The sequence below is a fragment of the Mobula hypostoma genome, chromosome 2 (assembly GCF_963921235.1).
Source record: "Mobula hypostoma chromosome 2, sMobHyp1.1, whole genome shotgun sequence".
NCBI classification, from domain to species: domain Eukaryota; kingdom Metazoa; phylum Chordata; class Chondrichthyes; order Myliobatiformes; family Myliobatidae; genus Mobula; species Mobula hypostoma.
The window spans coordinates 20,945,451-20,970,344 of NC_086098.1; the positions used below are offsets into that span (position 1 = coordinate 20,945,451).

General features: G+C 41.8%; 1 long non-coding RNA gene across 1 annotated transcript; it reads left to right on the forward strand.

Annotated features, from left to right (window-relative positions):
• The first annotated feature begins 257 nt into the window (after positions 1–257).
• On the forward strand, positions 258–24,766 carry LOC134358341 (uncharacterized). Its single transcript, XR_010020861.1, has 3 exons — positions 258–537; positions 23,553–23,723; positions 23,845–24,766. It is a non-coding gene; the product is annotated as an uncharacterized LOC134358341 (long non-coding RNA).
• The last annotated feature ends 128 nt before the right edge of the window (positions 24,767–24,894 follow it).

Here is a 24,894-nt window from a genome sequence, read left to right on the forward strand (position 1 = left end):
ATGACTTTTTTGTGTTCTGTCGCCGAGCAGCAGTGAACCATCTGACTGGCCGATCAGAGTTCTTTTTGGGAACTAGTTCACTTGATCAGCATTTCTGATCTGGCTGTTGTTCATGATTGCACTTAATTTTAAAACGTGGCAGGTCTGATGATGGCAGAGCAGCAATGGCTGGAATTTCTGGAAGCAATTCAAAAGCCACAGGATATATACATCCTAAAGAGGAAGAACTATTCCAAAGCCAAGATGTCACAACCGTGGCTAACAACAGAAGTTAAAGCCAACATAAAAGCCAAAGAGAGGGCATATAATAGAGCAATAATTAGTGGGAAGTTAGAGGATTGGGAAGCTTTAAAAAAGAACAAAAGGCATCTAAAAAAGTAATTAAGAAGGTAAAGATGGACTACGAAAGTAAGCCAATAATTTTAAAGAGGATACCAAAAGTTTCTTCAGATATGTAAAATGCAAAAGGGAGGCAAGAGTGGATATCAGTCTGCTGGACAACAATGCTGGGGGACAAGGAAATGGCAGATGAACTGAGTAAGTATTTCACATCATTCTTCACTGTGGAAGACACTAACAGTATAGAGAAAGTTCCAGGTGTCAGGGGTCATGAAGTGTGTGAAGTTACCATTGCTAGAGAGAAGGTCCTTGGGAAACTGAAAGGTCTGAAGGCAGATAAGTCACTTGGACCAGATGGTTACACCCCAGGGTTCTGAATGAGGTGGCTGAAGAGATTGTGGAGGCATTAGTAATGACCTTTCAAGAATCACTAGATTCTGGAATGGTTCCGGAAGGCTGGAAAATTGCAAATGTCACTCCATTCTTCAAAAAGGGGGAGAGGCAGAAGAAAGGAAATTATAGGTCAGTTAGTCTGACCTCAGTGGTTATGAAGACATTGAAGTCGATTGTTAAGGATGAGGTCTCAGGGTACTTGGAGGCACATGATAAAATAGGCTGTAGTCAGTCTGCTTTCCTTAAGGGAACAATCTTGCTTGACAAATCTGTTGAAATTCTTTGAAGAAATAACAAGCTGGACAGACAAAGGAGAATGGGTTGATGTTGTGCACTTGGATTTTCAGAAAACCTTTGACATAGTGCCACATATGAGGCTGCTTAACAAGTTATGAATGCATGGTATTGCAGGAAAGATGGATAAAGCATGGATAACTATGGATAAAGCAGTGGCTGGTTGGCAGGGGGCAAAGTGAGGCAATAAAGGGAGCCTTTTCGTATTGGCTCTTGATGACTAGTGGTGTTCTACATTGGTCCGTGTTGGGACTGATTCTTTTTAAATTATATGTCAATGATTTGGATGATGGAATTGATGGCTTTGTTGTAAAGTTTGAAGATGATACAAAGATAGTTGGATGGGCAAGTAGTTGTGAGGAAGCAAAGAGACTATAGAAGGACTTAGGCAGATTAGGAGAATGACCAAAGAAATGGCAGATGGAATACAGTGTAGGGAAAGGTATGAGCATGCACTTTGGTAGAAGAAATGAAAGGATAGACTATTTTCTTAATGGAGAGAAAATACAAAAAAACTGCGGTGCACAGGGACTTGGGAGTCCTTGTGCAGGATTCCCTAAAGGTTAATTTGCAAGTTGAGTCTGTGATGAGGAAGGCAAATGCAATGTCAACATTCATTTTAAGAGGACCGAATTTAAAAGCAAAAATGTAATGTTGAGAATTTACAAAGCATTTGTGAGGCTTCATTTGGAGTATTGTGAGCAGTTTATACTTTGTACTTTATTGTCGCCAAACAATTGATACTAGAACGTACAATCATCATAGCAATATTTGATTCTGTGCTTCCCGCTCCCTGGATTACAAACCGATAGCAAATATTAAAAATTTGAATTATAAATCATAAATAGAAAATAGAAAAATGTAAAGTAAGGTAGTGCAAAAAAACCGAGAGGCAGGTCCGGATATTTGAAGGGTACGGCCCAGATCCGGGTCAGGATCCGTTCAGCAGTCTTATCACAGTTGGAAAGAAGCTGTTCCCAAATCTGGCCGTACGAGTCTTCAAGCTCCTGAGCCTTCTCCCGGAGGGGCGAAAAGTATGTTGGTTGGGTGGGTCGTGCCCTTGATTATCCTGGCAGCACTGCTCCGACAGCGTACGGTGTAAAGTGAGTCCAAGGACGGAAGATTGGTTTGTGTGATGTGCTGCGCCGTGTTCACGATCTTCTGCAGCTTCTTCCGGTCTTGGACAGGACAACTTCCATACCAGGTTGTGATGCACCCTAGAAAAATGCTTTCTACAGTGCATCTATAAAAATTAGTGAGGGTTTTAGGGGACAGGTGGAAACAATGTGCTGAAGCTGGAGAGGATTCAAAGGAGATTCACAAAAATGATTCCAGGATTGAAAGGCTTGTCATATGAAGAGCGTTAAAAGGTTCTGGGCCTGTATTCATTAGAATTCAAAAGAGTGAGGGTTGACGTCATTGAAAGCCATCGAATGGTGAAAGGCCTTGATAGAGCGGATGCGGAGAGGATGCTTCCTATGGTGGGAGAGCCTAAGACCAGAGGACACAGCCTCATAATAGAGGGGTGATGTTTCAGAATGAAGATTAGGAGGAACTTCTTTAGTCAGGGAGATGTGAATCTGTGAAATTCGTTGCCACAGGTGGATATGGAGGCCAAGTCTTTACATAAATTTAAATCAGAGATTCTTGATTGGTCAGGCCAGGAAGAGATGTGGGGAGGAGGCAGGAGACTGGGGTTGTGAGGAAAATTGGATCAGCCATGATGAAATGGCGGAGCAGACACGATGGACCAACTGACTAATTCTGCTCCTATATCTTATAGTCCTATGGTCTTGTCTGTTCTGAGCAGCCAGTGACCCGTTACATTACCTCTGTTCCTGTCTACACAGATGCCGTCTGACCTGCTGGATAGTTCAAGTACATTTTTTATTCTAGATCAGCAAAGTTTATCTGAGCTCCAAACCTGATTATAGGAACGATCTTGTTGTGCTATTTAACTGGCTCAGAGGCTTCCATTGCAAAGGATATGAGAAAGAGCTGAGTGGAAATCATGATTTTGACCCATTACTACGGATTTATTTCATTTAGAGATCTAACACTTTATTTAGAATAGGTCCTTCCAGCCCTTCGAGCCGCACCACCAGAAACTCATTGATTTTAACCTAGCCTAGTCATGGGAAGTAGGGAAACCTCCTCACCAGTACATCTTTGGACTGTGGGAGGAAACCGTAGCACCCGGAGGAAACCCACACATTCACAGGAAGGAGTACAAGCTCCTTACAGTGGACACTGGAATTGATGGGATTGAAACCACAATCACCGGAGCTTTAACAATATCTGGACATTTATTTTGTTATTTCGAGATAGCCGTCAGTCACAGGCCCTTCCAGCCAACAAGCACCCACCACCCATTGTACCCGTGTGACCAATTAACCCTTATAGCCTGTATGTTTTTGGAATTTGGGAAGAAACTGAAGCACCCAGAGGAAACCTTCCCGGTCACAGGGAGAATGCACAAGCTCCTTAAAAGCAGGAATTGAACCCTAATCACTCGTGCTGTAAACCATTATGTCAAACCACTCTACTACCATGGTACCCTTATTATGCATTACGTGGCAAATCCATTTATTATAGGAATCCTAGAAAGAGGCGGAACCTCTATGGGTTGAATTTACATTAATGCTAGCTTACTTAAACTATACTGACAAAGCAAAACTGTATCATTTCAAAAGTAGATTTAGTTGGTCATGAAAGCAGGAAGTTACTCATGGAGCACCCTGATGCTGTTTGCACCATTACTCAGACATGCTGGATGTAATACCGCTCATTGACTGCCACTAAATTAGTAATGTGTTTAGACTGAAGGCGAATTTGTTTGAAGTTTGACAGGAGATATTGTTTAGCTGCCAGTAGCTCTTGTGTTGTGGGGCACGTGGTATCAGGAATCAGCTTTCTCTTTCTGCGACTTCCGCGTGCTGCTGACACCTTTGTCGCTTTGTAGTTTCTCCATGCATACATCTTCCTTATTTGTCATTTAGAATGTCAAGACAAGAACAGGTCTAATGTTTCTAAACTAAAACAGGTCAGGTTCCTTATAGTCTTAAACCTGTTGGTAGGAGTCTCTTTCAAGCCAGTTGGAATATGAAAAAAAGCAGACCTTAAAAAAAATCATGACCCATGTGTGCTAAATTAATGAATAAGTGACCAAAATAATCATATTTTCAACCAGATTTTTCCATCATTGTTTCTTAGACTGTAAACTGCACCCACATAACTCGGCCATTAAATGTATGTATGGTATCCAGGTTTAGCTTAAAGATATTTACTGAAGACATGATGGAGCCATTGATTTTGACCCATTATTATTTTTTCGCATGAATTTCCTGCAAAGAATGCGATGATGAACAATGGGTGGAGAAACACATTCCTCTCAGTCAACCACTGAAAGGAAATGCAATTAGCTTAGATCAGAGCTGTGTGCTGCAATGTAATGGCTGCACACCCAACTAAAAAAATCTGGACTAAACAGACTGACTGAGGGATTAGGAAAATATGTATATGCATATAAAACAGTAGTAAATGCAAAAGGTTTATTAGTTATATATCTGCTGAAATAGAAAGCAGTTACTGAATCAAATAAGAGTTGATCTGCTTACTGTAGGCAGACTTTAAATGTAGCCTTAAAATTTAAATTCAGAACTGGCTAAAATTTCGGCTGTTCCATCCAAGTGGAAACAGTGGGGTAATTTATTAACACAAAAGATTCTGCAGAAGTTGGAAATCCAGAGCAACACACACAAACTGCTGGAGGCACTCAGCAGGTCAGGCAGCATCTATGGAAAGGAATGAAGCGTCAATGTTTCAGGCAGAGATCTTTCAACAAGGACTGGAAAGGAAGAGGGAAGAAGCCAGAATAAGGGGGAAGGAGTAGAAGTTAGAAGGCGACAAGTGAAGTCAGGTGATTTCTTTCGGAGGGTGAGGAACTCAAATGCAATGTTAGCATTCATTTTGAGAGGACTAGAATATAAAAGCAAGGATGTAATGCTGATGTTTTATAAGGCACTGGTGAGGCCTCACTTGGAGTATTGTCAGCAGTTTTGGGCACCTTATCTAAAAAAGGACGTGTTGACACTGGAGAGGGTTTAGCGAAGATACACAAGAAGGATTTCAAGTATGAAAGGCTTATCATATGAGGGGTGTTTGTTGGCTCTGGGCCTGTATTTACATAAGGGAGGGGATCTCATTGAAACCTATCAAATGGTTAAAGGCCAAGATAGAGTGGACATGGAGAGGATGTTTCCTATAGTGGGACAGACAAGGACCAGATTAGAGACACAGTCTCAGATTAGAGGGACATCCATTTAGAACAGAGATGAGGAGGAATCTCTTAAACCAAGGTGTGATTAATCAGTGGATTAATCAACTTGGAGGCCAGGTCATTTGGGTTTATTTAAGGTGGAGGTTGATACGTTTTTGATTAGTCAGTGTGTGAAAGCTTACGGGGAGAGGCAGGAGAATGTGGTTGAGATGGAAACGGATACAGCATGATGAAATGGTGTTGCAGACTCGATGGGCCCAGTGGCATAAATTCTGCTCCTATATGTGATGGTCTTATGGTCTAAGTACGAATACAGAACAATCTCAGAGTGATTGAAATAACACCTTCTATGACACTTTGAAAGAGAGAACACAACTACAGCTGTGAAGATCCCTGCTGCACCTGATGACCCTGAGATCTCTGTTTCAGAGGCTGATGTTAGACTGTCTTTAAAGAGAGTGAACCCTCGCAAGGCAGAAGGTCCTGATGGAGTACTTGTTAAGGCTCTGAAAACCTGTGCCGACCAACTAGCAGGAGTATTCAAGAACATTTTCAACCTCTCACTACTATGGGCGGAAGTTCCCACTTGCTTTAAAAAGGCAACAATTATACCAGTGCCTAAGAAGAATAATGTGACCTGCCTTAATGACTATCACCCGGTAGCACTCGCATCAACAGCGATGAAATGCTTTGAGAGGTCGGTCATGACTAGACTGAACTCCTGCCTCAGCAAGGACCTGGACCCATTGCAATTTGCCTATCACCACAATAGGTCAATGGCAGACACAATCTCCATGGCTCTTCACACGGCTTTAGACCACCTGGACAACACAAACACCTACGTCAGGATGCTGTTCATCGAAGATAGCTCAGCAATTAATACAGTCATTCCCACAATCTTGATTGAGAGGTTGCAGAACCCCGGCCTCTGTACCTCCCTCTGCAATTGGAAGACCACAGTCTGTGTGGATTGGTGATAACATATCCTCCTCGCTGACAACAACACAGGCACACCTCAGGGGTGTGTGCTTAGCCTACTGCTTTACTCTTTGTATACCCATGACTGTGCAGCTAGGCATAGCTCAAATACCATCTACAAATTTGCTGATGATATACCCATTTTTGGCAGAATCTCAGGTGGTGATGAGAGGGCATACAGGAGTGAGATATGCCAACTAGTTGAATAGTGCCGCAGCAACAACCTGGCACTCATGTCAGTAAGACGAAAAAGCTGATTGTGGACTTCAGGAAGAGTAAGACGAAAGAGCACATACCAATCGTCATAGAGGGATCAGAAGTGGAGAGAGTGAGCAACTTGAAATTCCTGGGTGTCAAGATCTCTGAGGATCTAACCTGGTCCCAACATATCGATGTAGTCATAAAGAAGGCTATACTTTATTAGGAGTTTGAATTGATTTGGCATGTCAACAAATACACTCAAAAGCATCTATAGTTGTACAGTGGAGAGCATTCTGACAGGCTGCATCACTGTCTGTATGGAGGGGCTACTGCACAGGACCAAAAGAAACTGCAGAAGATTGTAAATCTAGTCAACTCCATCTTGGGCACTAGCCTACAAAATACCCAGGGCATCTTTAGGGAGTGGTGTCTCAGAAAGGGAGTGTCCATTATTAAAGACCTCCAGCCCCCAAGGCATGCCCTTTTCTCACTGTTACCATCAGGAAGGAGGTACAGAAGCCTGAAGGTACACACTCAGTGATTCAGGAACAGCTTCTTCCCCTCTGCCATTCGATTCCTAAATGGATATTGAAGCTTTGGACACTAACTCACTTCTTTAAATATAGACCACAGGAATTCCGCTAGGCCCCACCTCCCCCTCGTACCCCATCTGTTACTCATTTTTATACACACATTCTTTCTCTCACTCTCCTTTTTCTCCCTCTGTCCCTCTGAATATACCTCTTGCCCATCCTCTGGGTCCCCCCCCCCTTGTCTTTCTTCCCAGACCTCCTGTCCCATGATCCTCTCGTATCCCCTTTTGCCTATCACCTGTCCAGCTCTCGGCTCTATCCCTCCCCCTCCTGTCTTCTCCTATCATTTTGCATCTCCCCCTCCCCCTCCAGCTTTCAAATCCCTTACTCACTCTTCCTTCAGTTAGTCCTGACGAGGGGTCTCGGCCTGAAACGTCGACTGCACCTCTTCCTACAGATGCTGCTTGGCCTGCTGCGTTCACCAGCAACTTTGATGTGTGTTCTTTAAATATAGAGTATTTTTGTTTTTTGCACATTTAAAAAAATCTATTCAATGTACGTAATTGATTTACTTGTTTATTTATTATTATGTTTTATTTAATTTATGTTTTTCTCTCTCTGCTAGATTATGTATTGCATTGAACTTCTGCTGCTAAGGGAACAAATTTCACATCACATGCCGGTGATAATAAACATGATTCTGATTCTGATAGACAGAGGAATATCAGTGGATGTTGTGTACTTGGATTTTCAGAAGGCCTTTGACAAGGTGCTACACATGAGGGTGCTTAACAAGTTAAGAACCCATGGTATTACAGGAAGGATTGTAGCATGGATAAAACAGTGGCTGATTGGACGGAGGCAAATAGTGGGAATAAAGGGAGCCTTTTCTAGTCAGTTGTCGATGGCTACTGGTTTTCCATAGGGGTCTGTGTTGGTATTCTTCTTCTTATGTTATATGTCAATGACTTGGATCATGGAATTGATGGCTTTGTTGCAAAGTTTGCAGATGATATGAAGATACGTGGCAGGGCAGGTAGTTTTGAAGAAGTAGGCTACAGAAGGCCTTAGACAGATGGATGTTGATGTGATTTGAGAAATATGACACATTTCATTGTACTTTAGTAGAAGAAATGAAAGGGTAGACTATTTTCTAAATGGAGAGAAAATCTGAGGGGGCAAAGGGGCTTGGAAATCCTTGTGCAGGATTTCCTCAAGGTTGATTTGCAGGTTGAGTCTGTGGTGAGGAAGGCAAATGCGATGTTAACTTTCATTTCAAGAGGACTAGAATATAAAAGCAAGGTTGTAATGTTTAGGCTTCATAAAGCTCTGATGAGGCCTCACTAGGAGTATTGTGATCCGCTTTGGTTTCCTTATCTTGCAAAGGATGTGTTGACACTTGGAGGATTAAAAGGAGGCTCTCGAAAATGATTTCTAGATTGAACTTTTGTCATATGAAGAGCTTTTGCTGGCTCTGTATTCACTGGAACTCAGAAGAAAGAGGGGTGATCTAAATGAAACGTATCAAATATTGAAATGCCTCGATAGAGTGGATGTAGAGAGGGTATTTCCTGATGCGGGAGAGTCTAGGACCCTAGGGCACAAACTCAGAATTCAGTGGCGTCCTTTTAGAACGGATATGAGGAGGAATTTCTTTAGCCAGAAAGTGGTGAATCTGTAGAATTCATTGCCAAAGTTGGCTGTGGAGGCCAAGTCTTGATGTACATTTAAGGCAGAGGTTGATAGGTTCTTGATTGGTCAGGGCACAAAGGGATATGGGAAGTAGGCAGGAGATTAGGGCTGAAAGGAAAATTGGATCAGCCAAGATGAAATGGCTCGATGGGCTAAATGGCCTAATTCTGTTCCTATATCATGTGGTATTAAGGTCTTAATGGCCTACATTTTGTTTTCAAGTCACTTGAGGTGTTGTATATTAAAGTTCAAAGAACACAGTTAACATAGCCAAGCTGATATCGATCATCAATACACATTGGTGAGAATGAACACATCTACATCTACATGATGTACCTGCACATCTACATAGATTGTTATGATGATTATGATTATGAAGACACGTAATCCTCTTTTATTGTCATTTAGTAATGCATGCATTAAGAAATGATACATTATTTCCTCCGGTGTGATATCACAAAACACAGGACAAGCCAAGACTGAAAAAACAGACAAAACCACATAATTATAATATATAGTTACAAACAGTGTAACAATACCATAACTTGATGAAGAAGTCCGTGCGCACAGTAAAGTTGAAAGTTTCTCAAATGTCCCACATCTCACACAGACGGGAGAAGGAAGAAAAACTCTCCCTGCCATGCCAACCACAATCCGACTCTGAGTCATCCGAAAACTTCGAGCTCTGATCAGCTCTCCGACACCGAGTACTGAGCGCCATCTCTGTTCAAATGATTCGACCTCCTTCTTGGTCACCAAATGCAGGCAAAGCCGGGGATTTTGAGGCCTACCCTCCGAAAGATTCACAACCACACAGTAACGACAGCAGCGACCGGGCGTTTCAGAAATTTCTCCAGATGTTCCTCTGTGCTTTCACGTCCATTCTCCATCAAATCAGAATTGTCCATGGCCCCTATTTAACGGATACGATATCAGAGGAAAACAACATCTCTTCATCAAAGACCCCCATCATTCAGCTCATGCTATCTCCGTGCTGCTACCATCAAGAAGAAGGTACAGGAGTCTCAGGACACACAACACCAGGTTCAGGAACACTTATTACCCCTCAAATATCAGGCTCTTGATATTTATTGCTTATTGATTTATTATAATCATTTCTTTCTTTTTGTATTTGCACATTCATCAAATGCTCAGTTGGTGCAGTCTTTTATTGATTCTATTATGGTTATTAGTCTATTATTGATTTATTGAGTATGCCACCAAGAAAATGAATCTCAGGATTGTATATGGCGACATATAAAGTACGTACTTTGATAATAAATTTACTTTGAACTTTGAACTATGAACTTTTGAAGAAAAGTAAAAGCAGTGCAGATAATCTTGATAAAATGTTTCCCTTGCAGCTTTTGCAATGATTAGAGCAACTTTTTATTCACAATTATGCCAGTTCCCATCAATCCAATATTGGCAATTTGTTTGCCTAAATCTGGGCTGACATACTGTAATGAGCCACAAATACTGGGAATTTTCCATGCTTGTTATGTCTAATAATTGTCTTAAGTGCCCATGTCTTTTTCCATTATTTATACCACAGAAACAATCTGTCAGAAGATACCTGAGGAGGTAGAGGGGATGGTTTAATCTCTAACTGGCACCTTTCCTTGTGACAAAAAAAAAGAGATTTAAAAGATCATGGAACATATTCTTTTATTTTTTTACTAGGTCGTCATTTCTTTTCTCCATGCCTTCAGATAGCGGACCTGGTAATGACTTAAGTTCTGAGCAACACACATAAAATGCCAGAGGAGTTTGGTAGGTTAGACCATAAGACCATATGACATAGAAGCAGAATTAGGCCAATCAGCCAATCCAGTCTGTTGTGCTATTCCACCATGGCTGATTTATTATTCCTCTCAACTCCATTTTCCTGTCTTCTCCCCATAACCTTTGACATCCTTTCTAATGAACAACCTGTCAGCCTCTGCCTTACACATACCCAATGACTTGGCCTCCACAGCCATCTGTGGCAATAGATTCCACAGATTCACCACCCTCTGGCTAAACTATGGAATCCATATTCCAGGAATTCCTCCATCATTTTATGTGGATTATTCTGAATGGCGCAGTGGGGATGCAACTCTTCCAAAGGAGCTGTAAGGCACCCCTTCCTTCTGCCAGCCTGCAGGTCACCCCTTGGCAAGGTGTGGCACCTGCTTAAGTCCCCCGCCACCCCCAGTCAGGGTCATGTGCAGCCATGGGGGCAGGTGGTGGCTGGTTGTATGAGCAGCTGGTGCATTTCACAAGTTCTGGTTATGCAAACAGCGACACCAAGCAGCCAGTCTCTGTACCGTATTGATAAAGGCTGGGGTCACCTGTCTTGTGCAGACACTGTCCAGAAGAAGCCAACGACAAACCACTTCTGTAGAAAAATTTGCCAAGAACAATCATGGTCAAAGAGCATGACCACCCACGTCATACGACACGGCACATAACGATGATAATGATCATTCCGAATTTCTAGCACTGGCAGAATCTCTCGTGTTTATGACAGAACTTCAGCAAGGAACCGTGAACTAACATAACATCCATTACATTAGAAATCACCCAGATTCAAGATTATGGCCGTGAAATCTGGCAAGCTGCGTTCTGCTGCAATTCCTTTGCCTCAGAGGTAAATTTGCATATTGTGTGTTATAATAAACAAGTGGAAAAGTGGGATGGTTCTGGATGGAGGAGGCATGAATCAATATTTCTGCTGCCAATTAACTAGGGATCCATTTGCAACAATCTATTTCCTAATTAGCAAACAGCAGCAAGCAATGAAACATTTTGTTGCTGAATCAAAATGAACAGACATGAACAGCCACCCTTCTGGATACCAAATTTAGCAATGAAACAGTAGATTAAAAACTGATTATATTCATTACATACTGCATATGACTGCAAGATGAAGACATAATATAGACTCAGAAATGCAGCTTCACTATAAAATGATTGTTCCAGTGTTGATTGTACAGATTAGACAAGACATCACATGGGCTTTATGTTATACAGAGTTGAGATTAGATATTTGATGCTTCCTAACTATCCATTGTTACGATCTTTGTTGAATAAACCTCTTTTCCAGTGCAATTCTCAAAAAGGAAACTGGGATCAGAGCAATCATAAATCCACATTTTGTCAGTGAAATTTTTAACGAGCTTGTAGGATATTTAGGTATGTGTATTTGTATCAATGTGTGTTAAAGTTTCCACTATTTCATGGGTGCCTTAGAATAGGTTACTGTGGCTCCATTGCTGAAAAAAAATGCACTAAGTTTTTTTTTCATGTTGAAATAATTTTAAAGGAAATAAAATAATTAATTAAACCTGCATGGATTTTTATATTTGAATGTTGGGAATTCATCCAACATTCTCTCCACCGCGCTCCCCCCCACCACATGCACTGCCACTTGACCTTCACACTCCACATCTCATACCTGCACTGAAAGTCACTCTTCTACTCTGTTTCCGTATGACCTGCTGCGACCTAGAAGTGTTCTACTTGCCAAGAGTCACTTTATCACTTCATCATTTCCTGTTAGAGTCACTTGTTGGGATACTCCTGCACCTAGCATAAACAGCAGTCCATGTATATAAGCTAATCTTATGTGTGTAGAGCCCACTCAACAGAATCTTGTGCATGCGCTTTATAGGATTACTTTTTATTTATGTTTATTATTTTTTTAATGCTTATTGTGTTCTTTTTATTTTGTATCCCATAAGAAGTAACAATCATTTTGTTCTGTTTTATGCTCGTGTATGAAGAAATGACAACAACCCTCCCTGATTATCATCTTGAAGTAAAACATACAACATAGAACAGTACAGCCAGGAACAGGCCATTCAGCCCACAGTGTTGTGCTGAGCCAACTAAAAGGCAAATCAAAAACACCCAAACACTAATCCCTCCTAACTACATAATTTCCATATCCCTCCATCTTCCTCACATTCACGCGCTAATCTAAATGTCTCTTAAAAGCCTCTAATGTATTTGTGTCTACCCCCATTCCAGGCATCCACCACTCTCTGAGTAAAAAACTCACCCCTCACATACCCTTTCAACTTACCCCTCTCTCACCTTCAATAAGTAAATAAATATTATTTATATTATCATTATACATCTACTCAGTGGCCACTTTATTAGGTACACCTAATATCTAATCATTCAATTATTTTACAGCAACTCAGTTCATAAAAGCATACAGACATGGTCAGGAGATTCAGTTGTTGTTCAGACCAAACATCGGAGTGGGGAAGAAATGTGATCCAAGTGCCTTTGACCACGGAATGATTGTTGGTGCCAAATGGGGGTGGTTTAAGTGTCTCAGAAACTTGCGATCTCCTGGAGCTTTCATGCACAGCAATCTTCAGAGCTTACAGGGAATGGTGAAGAAAACAAAACAGAAACCCACTGAGCTGCAGTTTTGTGGGTAAAAACACGTTTGTTAATGAGAGAGGTCAGAGGCGTATGGCCAGACTGGTTCAAACTGACAGGAAGGCAACAGTACAGCAAGTAACCACACATTACAACAGTGGTATGCAGAACAGCATCTCTGAATGCACCACACATCGGAACAAGCAGCAGGAGATCACCAATGTGCACTCAGCACTTAGTGGCCACTGATTGTATATAAAACGGAAAAGACATGCACACATGTACACATACGTACATATATATACGTGAGGCAGGAGGAGAAGATGGCAGCGTGAGGCTCACCTCCGGGACATGCCCTCTTCTCGTTACTACCGTCAGGAAAGAGGTACAGGAGCCCGAAGATCCACAAACACAGTGTCTTAGGAGCAGTTCCTTCCCTCCACCATCAGATTTGTGACTGATCCATGGACTCATGGTCACCAGCTTGCCATTCTTCTGTTGCGCTATTTATTCATTCGTTTATCTATCTATTTATCTATCAGTCTATCTGTTTGTCTATTTATAATTGTAACTTATAGTAATTTATAATGCCTTCACTGTACTGCAGCCACAAAGCAACAATTTCATGAGACAGTGAAATGATATCGTACCTGTTAAATAGGGGCCGTGGGCAATTCTGATTTGATGAAGACAGACGTGAGAAGCAGAGGAACATCTGGAGAAATTTCTGAAATACCTGGTTCGCTGCTGTTGTTACTGTGCGATCGAGAATCTCTGGAGGGAAGGCCTCAAAATCCCCAGCTTTGCCTGCTGCTGGTGACCAAGGCTGAGGTCGAAGCATTCGGACAGAGATGGCGCTCGATACTCGGTGTCGGAGGGCTGATCGGAGCTCGAAGTTTTCGGATGACTCAGAGTCGCAATGTGGTCGGGCATGGCAGGGAGAGTTTTCTTCCTTCTCCCGTCTGCGTGAGATGTGGGACTTTCAAGAAACTTTGAACTTTTTTACTGTGCCATGGACTGTTCTTCATCAAGTTATGATATTGTTGCACTGTTGTAACTATATGTTATAATTATGTGGTTTTGTTAGTTTTTCAGTCTTGGTCTATCCTGTGTTTTTGTGATATCACACCGGAGGAATATTGTATCATTTCTTAATGCATGCGTTACTAAATGATAAAAGAGGACTGCATGTCCTCATAATCTAATCTAATCTAATAATCTAATATAGAATGTTCAAAAGGTTATCCAATCAGCTTTATCAGGAGCACAAGTCTTCCAACCATTGAGGACACCTTTAAAAGGCAGTGCCTCAAAATGTAGCATCCATCGTTATGGATGCTCACCTCCGGGACATGCCCTTTTCTCGTTACTACCGTCAGGAAAGAGGTACAGGAGCCTGAAGATCCACAAACACAGTGTCTTAGGAGCAGTTCCTTCCCTCCACCATCAGATTTGTGACTGATCCATGGACTCATGGTCACCAGCTTGCCATTCTTCTGTTGCGCTATTTATTCATTCGTTTATCTATCTATTTATCTATCAGTCTATCTGTTTGTCTATTTATAATTGTAACTTATAGTAATTTATAATGCCTTCACTGTACTGCAGCCACAAAGCAACAATTTCATGAGACAGTAAACCTGATTTTGATTCTGATGATAATTCTCCAGGTAGAGTGAATTGATATGGAAATTGAGGTGACTAGTGCCTGTACTTTGAGGGAGTAAAATCTATTTTCTGTTCATAAATTTAATATCATTTTCTGAAGAGGCTTTTGTTAAGTCATAAAGTCACAGATTCATGGAGCACAGAAGAAAGCCCACCTAGACATCAGCACATAGTTTATGAACTTCTTTGTCCTGGTGGTTCAAGTGCAAATCTTAATACTTATATAGATGTGTAGTGGAGAGTATTTTAGCTGGTATTGGAACACCAATACCCTTGAACAGAAAACCTGAAAAAAGTAATGGATCCAGCCCAGTCCATCACGGGTACAGCCCTCCCCTCCATTGAGCACATCTAGACGGAGCACTGTCACAGGAAAGCAGTATCTATTATCAGGACCCCCAACACCTTTCTCTCAGTCTTCTCAGTCCTGCTATCAAGAAAAAGGTTCAGGAGCCTCAGGTCCCACACCGCCAGTTTCAGGAACAGTTATTTCTCCTCAGCCATCAGGCTTTTGAACCAGAAAGATAACTTCACTCAACTTCATTCACCCTATCACTGAACTGTTGCCTCAACGTACAGACTCACTTTCAAGGACTCTTCATCTCATGTTCTTGATATTTATTGCATTGTTATTATTAGTATTATTTCTGTATTTGCACATTGGTCATTTGTCCATCCAGTTGGGTGTGCTCTTTCATTGATTCTATTGAGTTTCTTGTGTGGTGCTGTGCAAAAGTCTTAAATACCCCAGCTACATATATGTGCCTAAGACTTTTGCACAGTACTGCATTTACTGTGAATGCCTACAAGGAAATGAAATTCAGGGTTGTCTATGGTGACATACATGTACTTTGATAATAAAGTTACTTTGGCAGGGAACATGTTCCCGATGTTGGGGGAGTCCAGAACCAAAGGCCACAGTTTAAGAATAAGGGGTAGGCCATTTAGAACGGAATTGAGGAAAAACTTTTTCACCCAGAGAGTTGTGGATCTGTGGAATGCTCTGCCTCAGAAGGCAGTGGAGGCCAATTCTCTGGATGTTTTCAAAAAAAGAGTTAGATAGAGTTCTTAAAGATAGTGGAGTCAAGGGATATAAGGAGAAGGCAGGAACGGGGTATTGATTGTGGTTGATCAGCCATGATCACAGTGAATGGTGGTGCTGGCTCAAAGGGCTGAATGGCCTACTCCTGCACCTATTGGCTATGTCTATTGACTGCTTAATATTGTGTGAGTGCCTGTCTATACCAACCACTCTGCAGTGCACTTACCTTTTGAGTGAAAAACCTCTTTTTCTGATCCCCCTCTAAGCCTTTTACCCCTTACCTTAAACCCATGGTGGAGGCTGTCACAAGGCAAGGGCTGAGATAATGCACTGGCAGAAACAAGTTACAGCCATTATGCAGTCACCCTGGCTGTACGTAGCTACCAAATTAAACTTTGTACAGCTTTTCTGTTCAAGCCTGGTATCCAAGGGCACCAGATTTACCCAGACAAGATAAGGTTACTAGAAAAACCTGATCTCACTTAAGAGCTATTTGACTGTTATTTTACTAATTTTCACATATTATTGGTCTTTAACTCATAGATTTTATTGGTTATTAGCACCTGAACTATGTATTGTTAACTAGATATGCAAATGTAGTAGGATTCAGAAATGCCCAGAGTTTCTATTGAATCAAGACCTGTATAAAAATTAGCCCTATGAGCTGTAACCTCAGAGCAGTTCAATGTCGGGACTGGGCTGTTCTCCTTGTGCATTAGAAAATGAAGTGTCGTTGACGAATGAGTATAAAATGCCAAGGTCCAGTTAATTGGTAATGATACCATCCGTCTAGTTTTGGAAACCCTGATGACATAGTGTGATTTTGTTTATGTGTTCTGTGATTCAAATAAGCCAGCTCTTCCTTTCCTCCTTTTTTGAACGCATTCTTCCTCGACCCTCACTGCTTTTCTGAGTCCGCATCAAATCCTCACTAACTCAGCTTCATGCCCAATGGAGCATCTGTGCTGTGCGTGATGCAATGATGAACTGCTGACTGACTGAGGTCACCAGACACCAAGTGAAATCATCTGGATGTGTGAAATTTAAGAGCAGTTGCCAGATGTCGCTACAGAGAGAAGGGACTACAGTGAAAATTCAAATAGTGAGAATATCTTTGTAATGGTGTCAGTGAAAAGGAACTGTGTCAGATGTTGTCCACAGCAAGAAAATCTAGTAATAGCCTTTGCATTCTTTGGACCTGTGGGCTGGGACTTGCCTACATACCAGCAGATGTATCTAGCACATCTTTGCACTTTCCTCCTCTATATTGACCTTTTTCCCTTAAAACACGAAAAGGATTAAATCTCCAGGGAAAAATTCAGCATTGGAGCAGGTTCAATTGATAGTGCCCATTGCAAGTCATGCAGACACAATAAATGTTAGCCACTGTTTGGCTCCCCAGTGGCATGGACACAGGCTGTGTGCAGTGAGGGCTGGGATCCACAGTCCCTTTATAATCAGCATCGGCTGTGGACAGTGGGGATGAATGCCCTGTCATGCTAGTTACTTCTTGCTGTTCTGTATCCTTTCTATCCTTTCTGATGATCAGATATTTGGAGGAAAATAAGTACATAAAAACATTAAAAATTAAATGAGGAAAGCAAACAGTGGGATTGCTCAGAGACCTGACTTGGACTGAAAGGGCTGAGAAAGCTTCTTCAAAACAATTTACAATGTCCAAATGGTACACCTTTGGAGTGTGGAAGGCAACTGGAGCACCCGGAAGAAGATCTCATGTTCCTCTCCCTTCTCCAGCCTTGTATCCCTTTTGCCAATCAACTTTCCAGCTCTTGGCTCCATCCCTCCCCCTCCTGTCTTCTCCTATCATTTCAGATCTCCCCCTCCCCCTTCCACTTTCAAATCTCTTACTATCTCTTCTTTCAGTTAGTCCCAACGAAGGGTCTCGGCCCGAAACGTCGATTGTACCTCTTCCTATAGATGTTGCCTGGTCTGCTGCGTTCCACCAGCATCTTGTGTGTGCTACTTGAATTTCCGGCACCTGCAGATTTCCCCGTGCACCCGGAAGAAACCCACTGTTAGGGTGTCTTTGGGGTTAGGATATCTAGTAAATAACTTCAGCAACCAATCCACAGATCTGAATACGGACTGTAGATTAAATTTAAGATGCAGCTCTGGACAATGGGTTCCTAGAGCTGTGAAAACAGCAGTTAATTGAACAACCAGAGAAGATTGATTAACATTGTCTGGAGTATCAGTGCGAAGAAGAGGGCGTGGATGCTATATGTAATTCAAATTAGTCATTTTAGATATATTGTAGATATAGAACTGTCCTTTGAGTTTTAGCATTAAAATGTGATGTAATGTTGGGTCGAGCAGGCCTCTTCCACCGAAGTGGATCTCAATATGATGCCTGCTGTGTCTCATTTTGTCAAATAAAGAGAATGCTTCATACTACAAGCTGTGTCTCTCCAGTGACTTTGTTCATACAACAACACTCATGTGCTTACAGGGAGAATGTATAAACTCCTTACAGGCAACGGCAGGAATTAAACCCGGGTCACTGGTACTGTAAAGCAGCGGTCCCCAACCTCCGGGCCGAGGACTGGTACTGGGCCGCAAAGCATGCGCTACCAGGCCGTGAGGAAACGATATGAGTCAGCTGCACCTTTCCTCATTCCCTGTCAAGCATTGTTGAACTTGAACATAGGGTTGCCAACTGTCCCGTATTTGCTGGGACATCCCGTATATTGGGCTAATTTGGTTTGTCCCATACAGGACCACCCTTGTCCCGTATTTCCTCTGCTAAGGTAGAGCGTTCCTATGAAACCTTTATTGTGGAAATGGCGTGAAACGAAGAAGCAAATACCATTAATTTATATGGGAAAAGTTTTTGAGCGTTCCCAGACCCAAAAAATAACCTAACAAATCTTACCAAATAGCACATAAAACCGAAAATAAATAACACTAACAGGTAGTAAAAGCAGGAATGATAAATACACGGCCTACATAAAGTAGAAATAATGTGTGTAAAGTATAGTCGGGAAGATGAAGGCAAAACAGATTTGTGGGGAAAAAAATCGGCACGTACGCGCACGCGCTCATCACATGCACACGTCACGCATGTGCACACAGCTGCCCGCGCAATGCTTCATGGTCATGGTAGTCTTTTTGGGGTAAAGTGTCCCGGGATTTGACTGCTACTTCTGTCCCTTATTTGGGAGTGAGGAAGTTGTCAACCCTAATTGTAAAAGACATGTTGAGGTGAGTTTAACCCAACTTGAACACCGCCACCCCCTCCAGTTGGCCGGTCCGCAAGAATATTGTCAATATTAAACCGGTCTGCGGTGCAAAAAAGGTTTGGGAACCCCTGCTGTAAAGTGTTGTGCTATCCACGAGACTAGAGTGGAACATCAGTGCGGGTAATGGGGAAATGCATGTAATAGTACCATCTTAGGATGGATAGAAGGGAATTAGGAAGGATGAATTCAGAAATAGGGGTGTTAGATTGAATGAAATTGTTCAAGGGTTATGCATGAGCTTTACTGTGATATTATATTCTAGAATGCAGGGTTAGTGCCCTTGAAGACGATAATGCTGTGCTGAGATTCTGCTTTAGAAACATCAAGGAGTGCCGTGTGCTATGGATGGATATGGAAGAAAATAAGAGGAGATCTCCAAAGTGTCTCCTTGAATCTATTTTAGTCAGCCTATCTGCAAGAGAGTTGGCAAGGTGCTTACAGGAAAGATGTAAACAAGGTTGAAAGAGTACAGAGAAAATTTACAAGGATGTTGCTGGGTCTGGAGGACCTGAGTTATAAGGAAAGATTGAATAGGTTAGGGCTGCATTCAATAGAGTGTAGAAGATTGAGAGGAGATTTTATAGAGTTGTACAAAATTAAGAGAGGTGTAGATAGGATAAGTGTAAGCAGGCTTTTTCTACTGAAGTTGGGTAGGACTACAACCAGAGGTCATGGGTTAAGGGTGAAAAGTTTAAAGTGAACATGAGGGGAAACCTCTTCACTCAGAGGGTTCCGAGAGTGTGGAATGAGCAGCCTCAGGAGCTTAATTTCAATGTTTAAGGGAAATTTGGAAAGCTACATGGATGGTAGGGGAATGGAGGTCTATGGTCATGGTGCAGGTCGATAGGAGTAGGCAGTTTAAATGATTTTGGCATGGACTAGATGGGCTGAAGGGTCTGTTTCTATGCTGTACTTCTCTGTGACTCTATGGTGTTTGTTGCACTTCCTCTGAGCAGCAAACATTACACTTCTTGAGACTGGTTTGCCTTCTTTAATATCCTTCCAATGATCCTGGGACCTGGGTCAGGTAAAAATTAAGTGCCACGACCTAGTGCATTACTGAGGGTGGCGTGGTAGCCTGGCGGTTAGCGGACTGCTATTACAGCACCAGCTTCCTGGGGTCAATCCTACTACTTTCTTCCCATGACCACGTGGGTTTCCTCTGGTGACTCTGGTTTCCACCAACATTCCAGGGGGGATGTGAGGGGTAAGGTTCAGAGTGGTAGATGCCTGGAATGCACTGCCTGGTATGGTGGAAGAGGCAAATACATTAGAGGCTTTTAAGAGATTTTTGGATAGGCACAAGGAAGATGGAGGGATAGGGACATTGTATTGGTAGGAGGGATTAATGTTTCGGTGTATTCAATTTGCATTTTGCCTGGTCAGCACAACACTGTGGGCTGAATGGCCTGTTTCGGTGCTGTACAGTTCTATGTTCTATATATTGATTAGTAAGTTGAGTGGCCACATGAGTGTAATTGGGTGGCATGGGCTCACTGGCCTGTATCTCTAATAATAATAATCATGGGGATAAGTTCCCACTACCAATTAAATGCTCCCAGTGGTGTGTATCTCAAATAGCCTCTGACAACCAAGTTTGGTTCCCGGCTTTCACGTGTGGCTTAGCTACTAAGCCCGGTGGAACAGTTTCCATTGACAGAAGAAGGGGCAAAGGCAGGTTACTGGTGCCTTAAAACCAATTGCTTCGGGCAGATGGGGCTCCTCGTCCATGATTGGCAGCTCATCTAGGAGAAGGAAATCTCGGCTGCTTTACCAGTCATGGGATGGGTTTTGGGAGTAAACAGTGAGGAAAAATCCAGATGTGGAGTCCCTAAGACAGTTCTATGTTGAGTTCCACGCTGACTGGTAACTTCTGCAATACCGCTAATGCCAAACTGTATTGGTCTCTGCTGTTCCTTTGGATTCTTCAGCTGTGTGAGAGATGGGAGCTTGCTACATGGGCAATAACTTCTCTCCATATCATACTGCCCTGGCTGGCATACTGTCTTGCGTATCACGTAGTAGCTGGACCGCAACATCCATGTTCAACCTCAACCAATGGAAGTCCTCAAGCCTAGATTCTACACATCTGCAGGCTTGTAGATTTGCACAGGCATAGTGGTCATCTTTCTTAGGTGTGTGAACTGATATGAGAAAGGAAAACACAAACCTTCCTCTCTCCCTGCCTGCACCCCTAATCTGGAATGCAAACTTCTTGACTTGTATGGGTGATTCATGTTTTACACCTGATTTACTTCAACGGAGATAGAAATAAGTAGTCCAAGAAACATTTATATAACTTGTTATTTGTTTTTGAAAATGACAACAACAACACGATGGGTAGCAAAGGTATTCAAGAATGAAATATTTCCATGTCAGGAATATATGTTAATAGAAAATGTTTATCTGAGTACAAGGGCTATCATTAAATCAACACTGCCAACGTAGTTCTTACTAAGATTTATGTTTTTCTTTCAAGCAGGAAAACTGGACTCTGTCAGGAAGGAAGTTGTAAATACTCTGTATGTGTTGTATGACGCCAACAAGGTCACAAATTTCTTTATTAGCCAGAGACCAGACTGGGGGTGGGGTGTTGCCACTGTTGTTAGAGAATTCTCTATGAAGGAATCCGAAGATGTTTGTTCCAACTAACTTGCTCAAAACCTGCAATTAATTGATCCCTTTAAGTTGTTCTTATATGTGTTCACCCTGATATCATTTTTTAAATTTAGAGATTTAACATGGTAACAAGCCCACGCTGCGAATTAAACCCATGTGACCAATTAGCCTACTAACCCGTACACCTTTGGAATGTGGGAGGAAACTGAAGCATCTGGAGGAAACTCAAGCGGTCACAGGGAGAACGTAGAAATCCTTACAGACAGCAATGGGAATTGAATCTGGGTCGCTGATTCAGTAATACCATTCTGCTAACTGCTACGCTGCCTTGCTGCCCTCCCCACACTCCTTCTTTACAGTCGAGATGAAGGGTCTAAGCCTGAAATATCAACTGTACATTTCCCTCCACAGACACTGCCCGGCCCACTTGATTCCTCTAGATGTGTTCCTCCAGATTCTGGCATTTGCCGTCCCCAGACATCCCACCCTGCAAAAGCTAATTTCAGGGAGATAGCACCATCAATTTGCAGGAGACTCCCGGGAGAGGTGGGATGTCTGCAATAGAGTAGCTCCTTAGCAGCTAGCCAGCTAGTTTAAATAACGTTAGCTATGCTAATGAACAAATGACACCTGTTAAACTCACCTCAACATGTCTTTTATAGTCTTAACCCACCATGGGCAATAGAAAATTCACTGTCGCAAACAGTGCAGCGAGCAACACTGTCATTATTTTTGACCCCTATTAGGCAGGGGTACACTTTAGTGTAGTCTGGGGTGATGTATGTTTTATATTTTTGTTTTTTGGAAGACTCTGCCATGGCGCGCTCTCTCGCGCTCTCTCTCGTGGTCGCTCGCGCGCACTCTCACTTGCTTTCTCTCTCGCTCTCTTGCTTGCTTGCTCTCGCTCTCTCTCGCACGCGCTCTCGCTTTCTCGTGGTCGCTCTCGCGCTCTCTGACTCGCTCGCTCTCAAAAAAATTGATTTCCATGATATTGCATATAATTTGCAAGCATCAGGGAGCCGCTATTAATGTGCGGGAGACTCCTGGAACTTCTGGGAGAGGTGGGATCTCTGCGTCACTAGCATGTCCGTTTTAAGACAGAGCCCTTTCCCTGTTACAGCAGGTGGCAAGGGTAGGAAGGAATGTTCTCTCCACATTTACTAATTTCATTCATGATACACTGTATGTACTCCACACTGTGTGGTAATTGATTTCATAGGGAAGACATCAACAGCGTATTGCATGAGGTTTGACACCTCTCTTGGAATGTTTCTGCATGCACTGCATGTGTGTACCTTACCTTCGCTTAAAGCACAATTGTAGCAAACATATTTAAGCCAATTTTTCACATTAAGTGTATTGTCCTGTGTATCCTAGGAGGCATAAAGTCTACTTTTTTATATAAATGTTTAAGTTAAGTAAAGCCTAGCTTGCTTGTGAGTGAAGTTTTCATATTAAAGAAAGTTTCTAAGTATCTAATCCCATATCAGAGGGATTCTTCAAATGAACTTTGAAAATTTGGCACTTTACAATGGCTGATGTGCAGTGAATGTCAATGTGAAGTAAAAATTTTACATAGATAAATTTTCATACTAATAATGCAAAAAAACTGAATTTTGTATATTTCAAATCAGGATGTTTATGGTGTTCACTTTATTGCCTGTGCCCATAAACTTCTTAATTGCAAAGCACAAGATAATAAGTGCCCTTTAAAAAATAATTTACTACTAGTTAGTTTAAATTATCAAAGCCACTCAGTTGATGTGTCAGTATAGAATATACAGCTATTACAGCTTAGTTGAGCGTATATTTTTGTACACATAAAATAACATGTAAAGCTTATTTACAGATTTAACAAGTGATTATTTATGTGTCAGAAAGGCAGCGTCCAGCACCCAGGGCATGCCCTTTTCTCACTATTACCATCAGGTAGGAGGTACAGAAGCCTGAAGGCACACACTCAGCGATTCAGGAACAGCTTCTTCCCCTCTGCCATCTGATTCCTCAATGGACTTTGAAGCTTTGGACACTACCTCACTTATTTTAATGTACAGTATTTCTGTTTTTGCACATTTTTTAATAATCTATTCAATACACATAATTGATTTACTTGTTTATTTATTATTATGTTTTATTTTATTTATTATTATCTTTTTTTCTCTCTGCTAGATTATGTATTGCATTGAACTCCTGCTGCGAAGTTAACAAATTTCACGTCACATGCCTGTGATAATAAACCTGATTCTGATTCTGACTTTGGCCAGAAGGTTCAAACTTTGCTTAAATTGTAGAACATTTTTCTAGACGAGATCCTGAACTTACTTGAAGGCAAGACAGTGCCTATATTTCATTAGGAGTCTGAGGAGATTTTGTCTATGACCCAAAACACTCCGAAACTGCTGCAGATGTGTCGTGGAGAGCATTCTGACAGACTACATCACTGCTTGGTATGGGGGAATTACTGCACAAGGTCAAATAAAGCTACAGAAAGTGGTAAAATTAGTCAGTTCCATCTTGGGTACTAGCCTCTGTAGTATCCAAGACTTCTTCAAGGAACGGTGACTCAGGAAGGCTGTGTCCACTACTAAGGACCCCCATCACCCAGGACATACCTTCTTCTCATTGTTACCATCAGGAAGGAGGTACAGGAGCCTGAAGGCACACACTCAGTGATTCAGGAACAGCTTCTTCCCCTCTGTCATCTGATTCCTAAATGGACATTAAACCCATGAGCACTACCTCACTTTTTAAAAATTATTTCTATTTTAATGTAACTATTTAATGTACATTTCTACTTACTGTAATTGATTTACTTGTGTATTTTTTCCTATATTATCACGTATTCCATTGTACTGCTGCCACTAAGTTAACAAATCTCACGACACATGCCAGTGATATTACAACTGATTCTGATTCTGACTTTATAGGACAATCAAATTTTTTTTTGAACTGCTTTGTGGCTCACTTGTAAGAATTTGGATTAATTTTATTTTAAATCATCACATATGCAATGTTTACAAAGACTTGAACCCAGGCATTGATTGTTTATTTTTGGGGACTACAAAACAATTCTGCACAATAAAATAAATGATGAGTTATAGTTTTATTACTTATTCAAAGAATACAAAGGATTAAGCACAAAAGCAATGCTGGAAATCCAAAGCAATGCACACAAAATGCTGGCAGAACTCAGCAGGTCAGGCAGCATCCATGATAAAG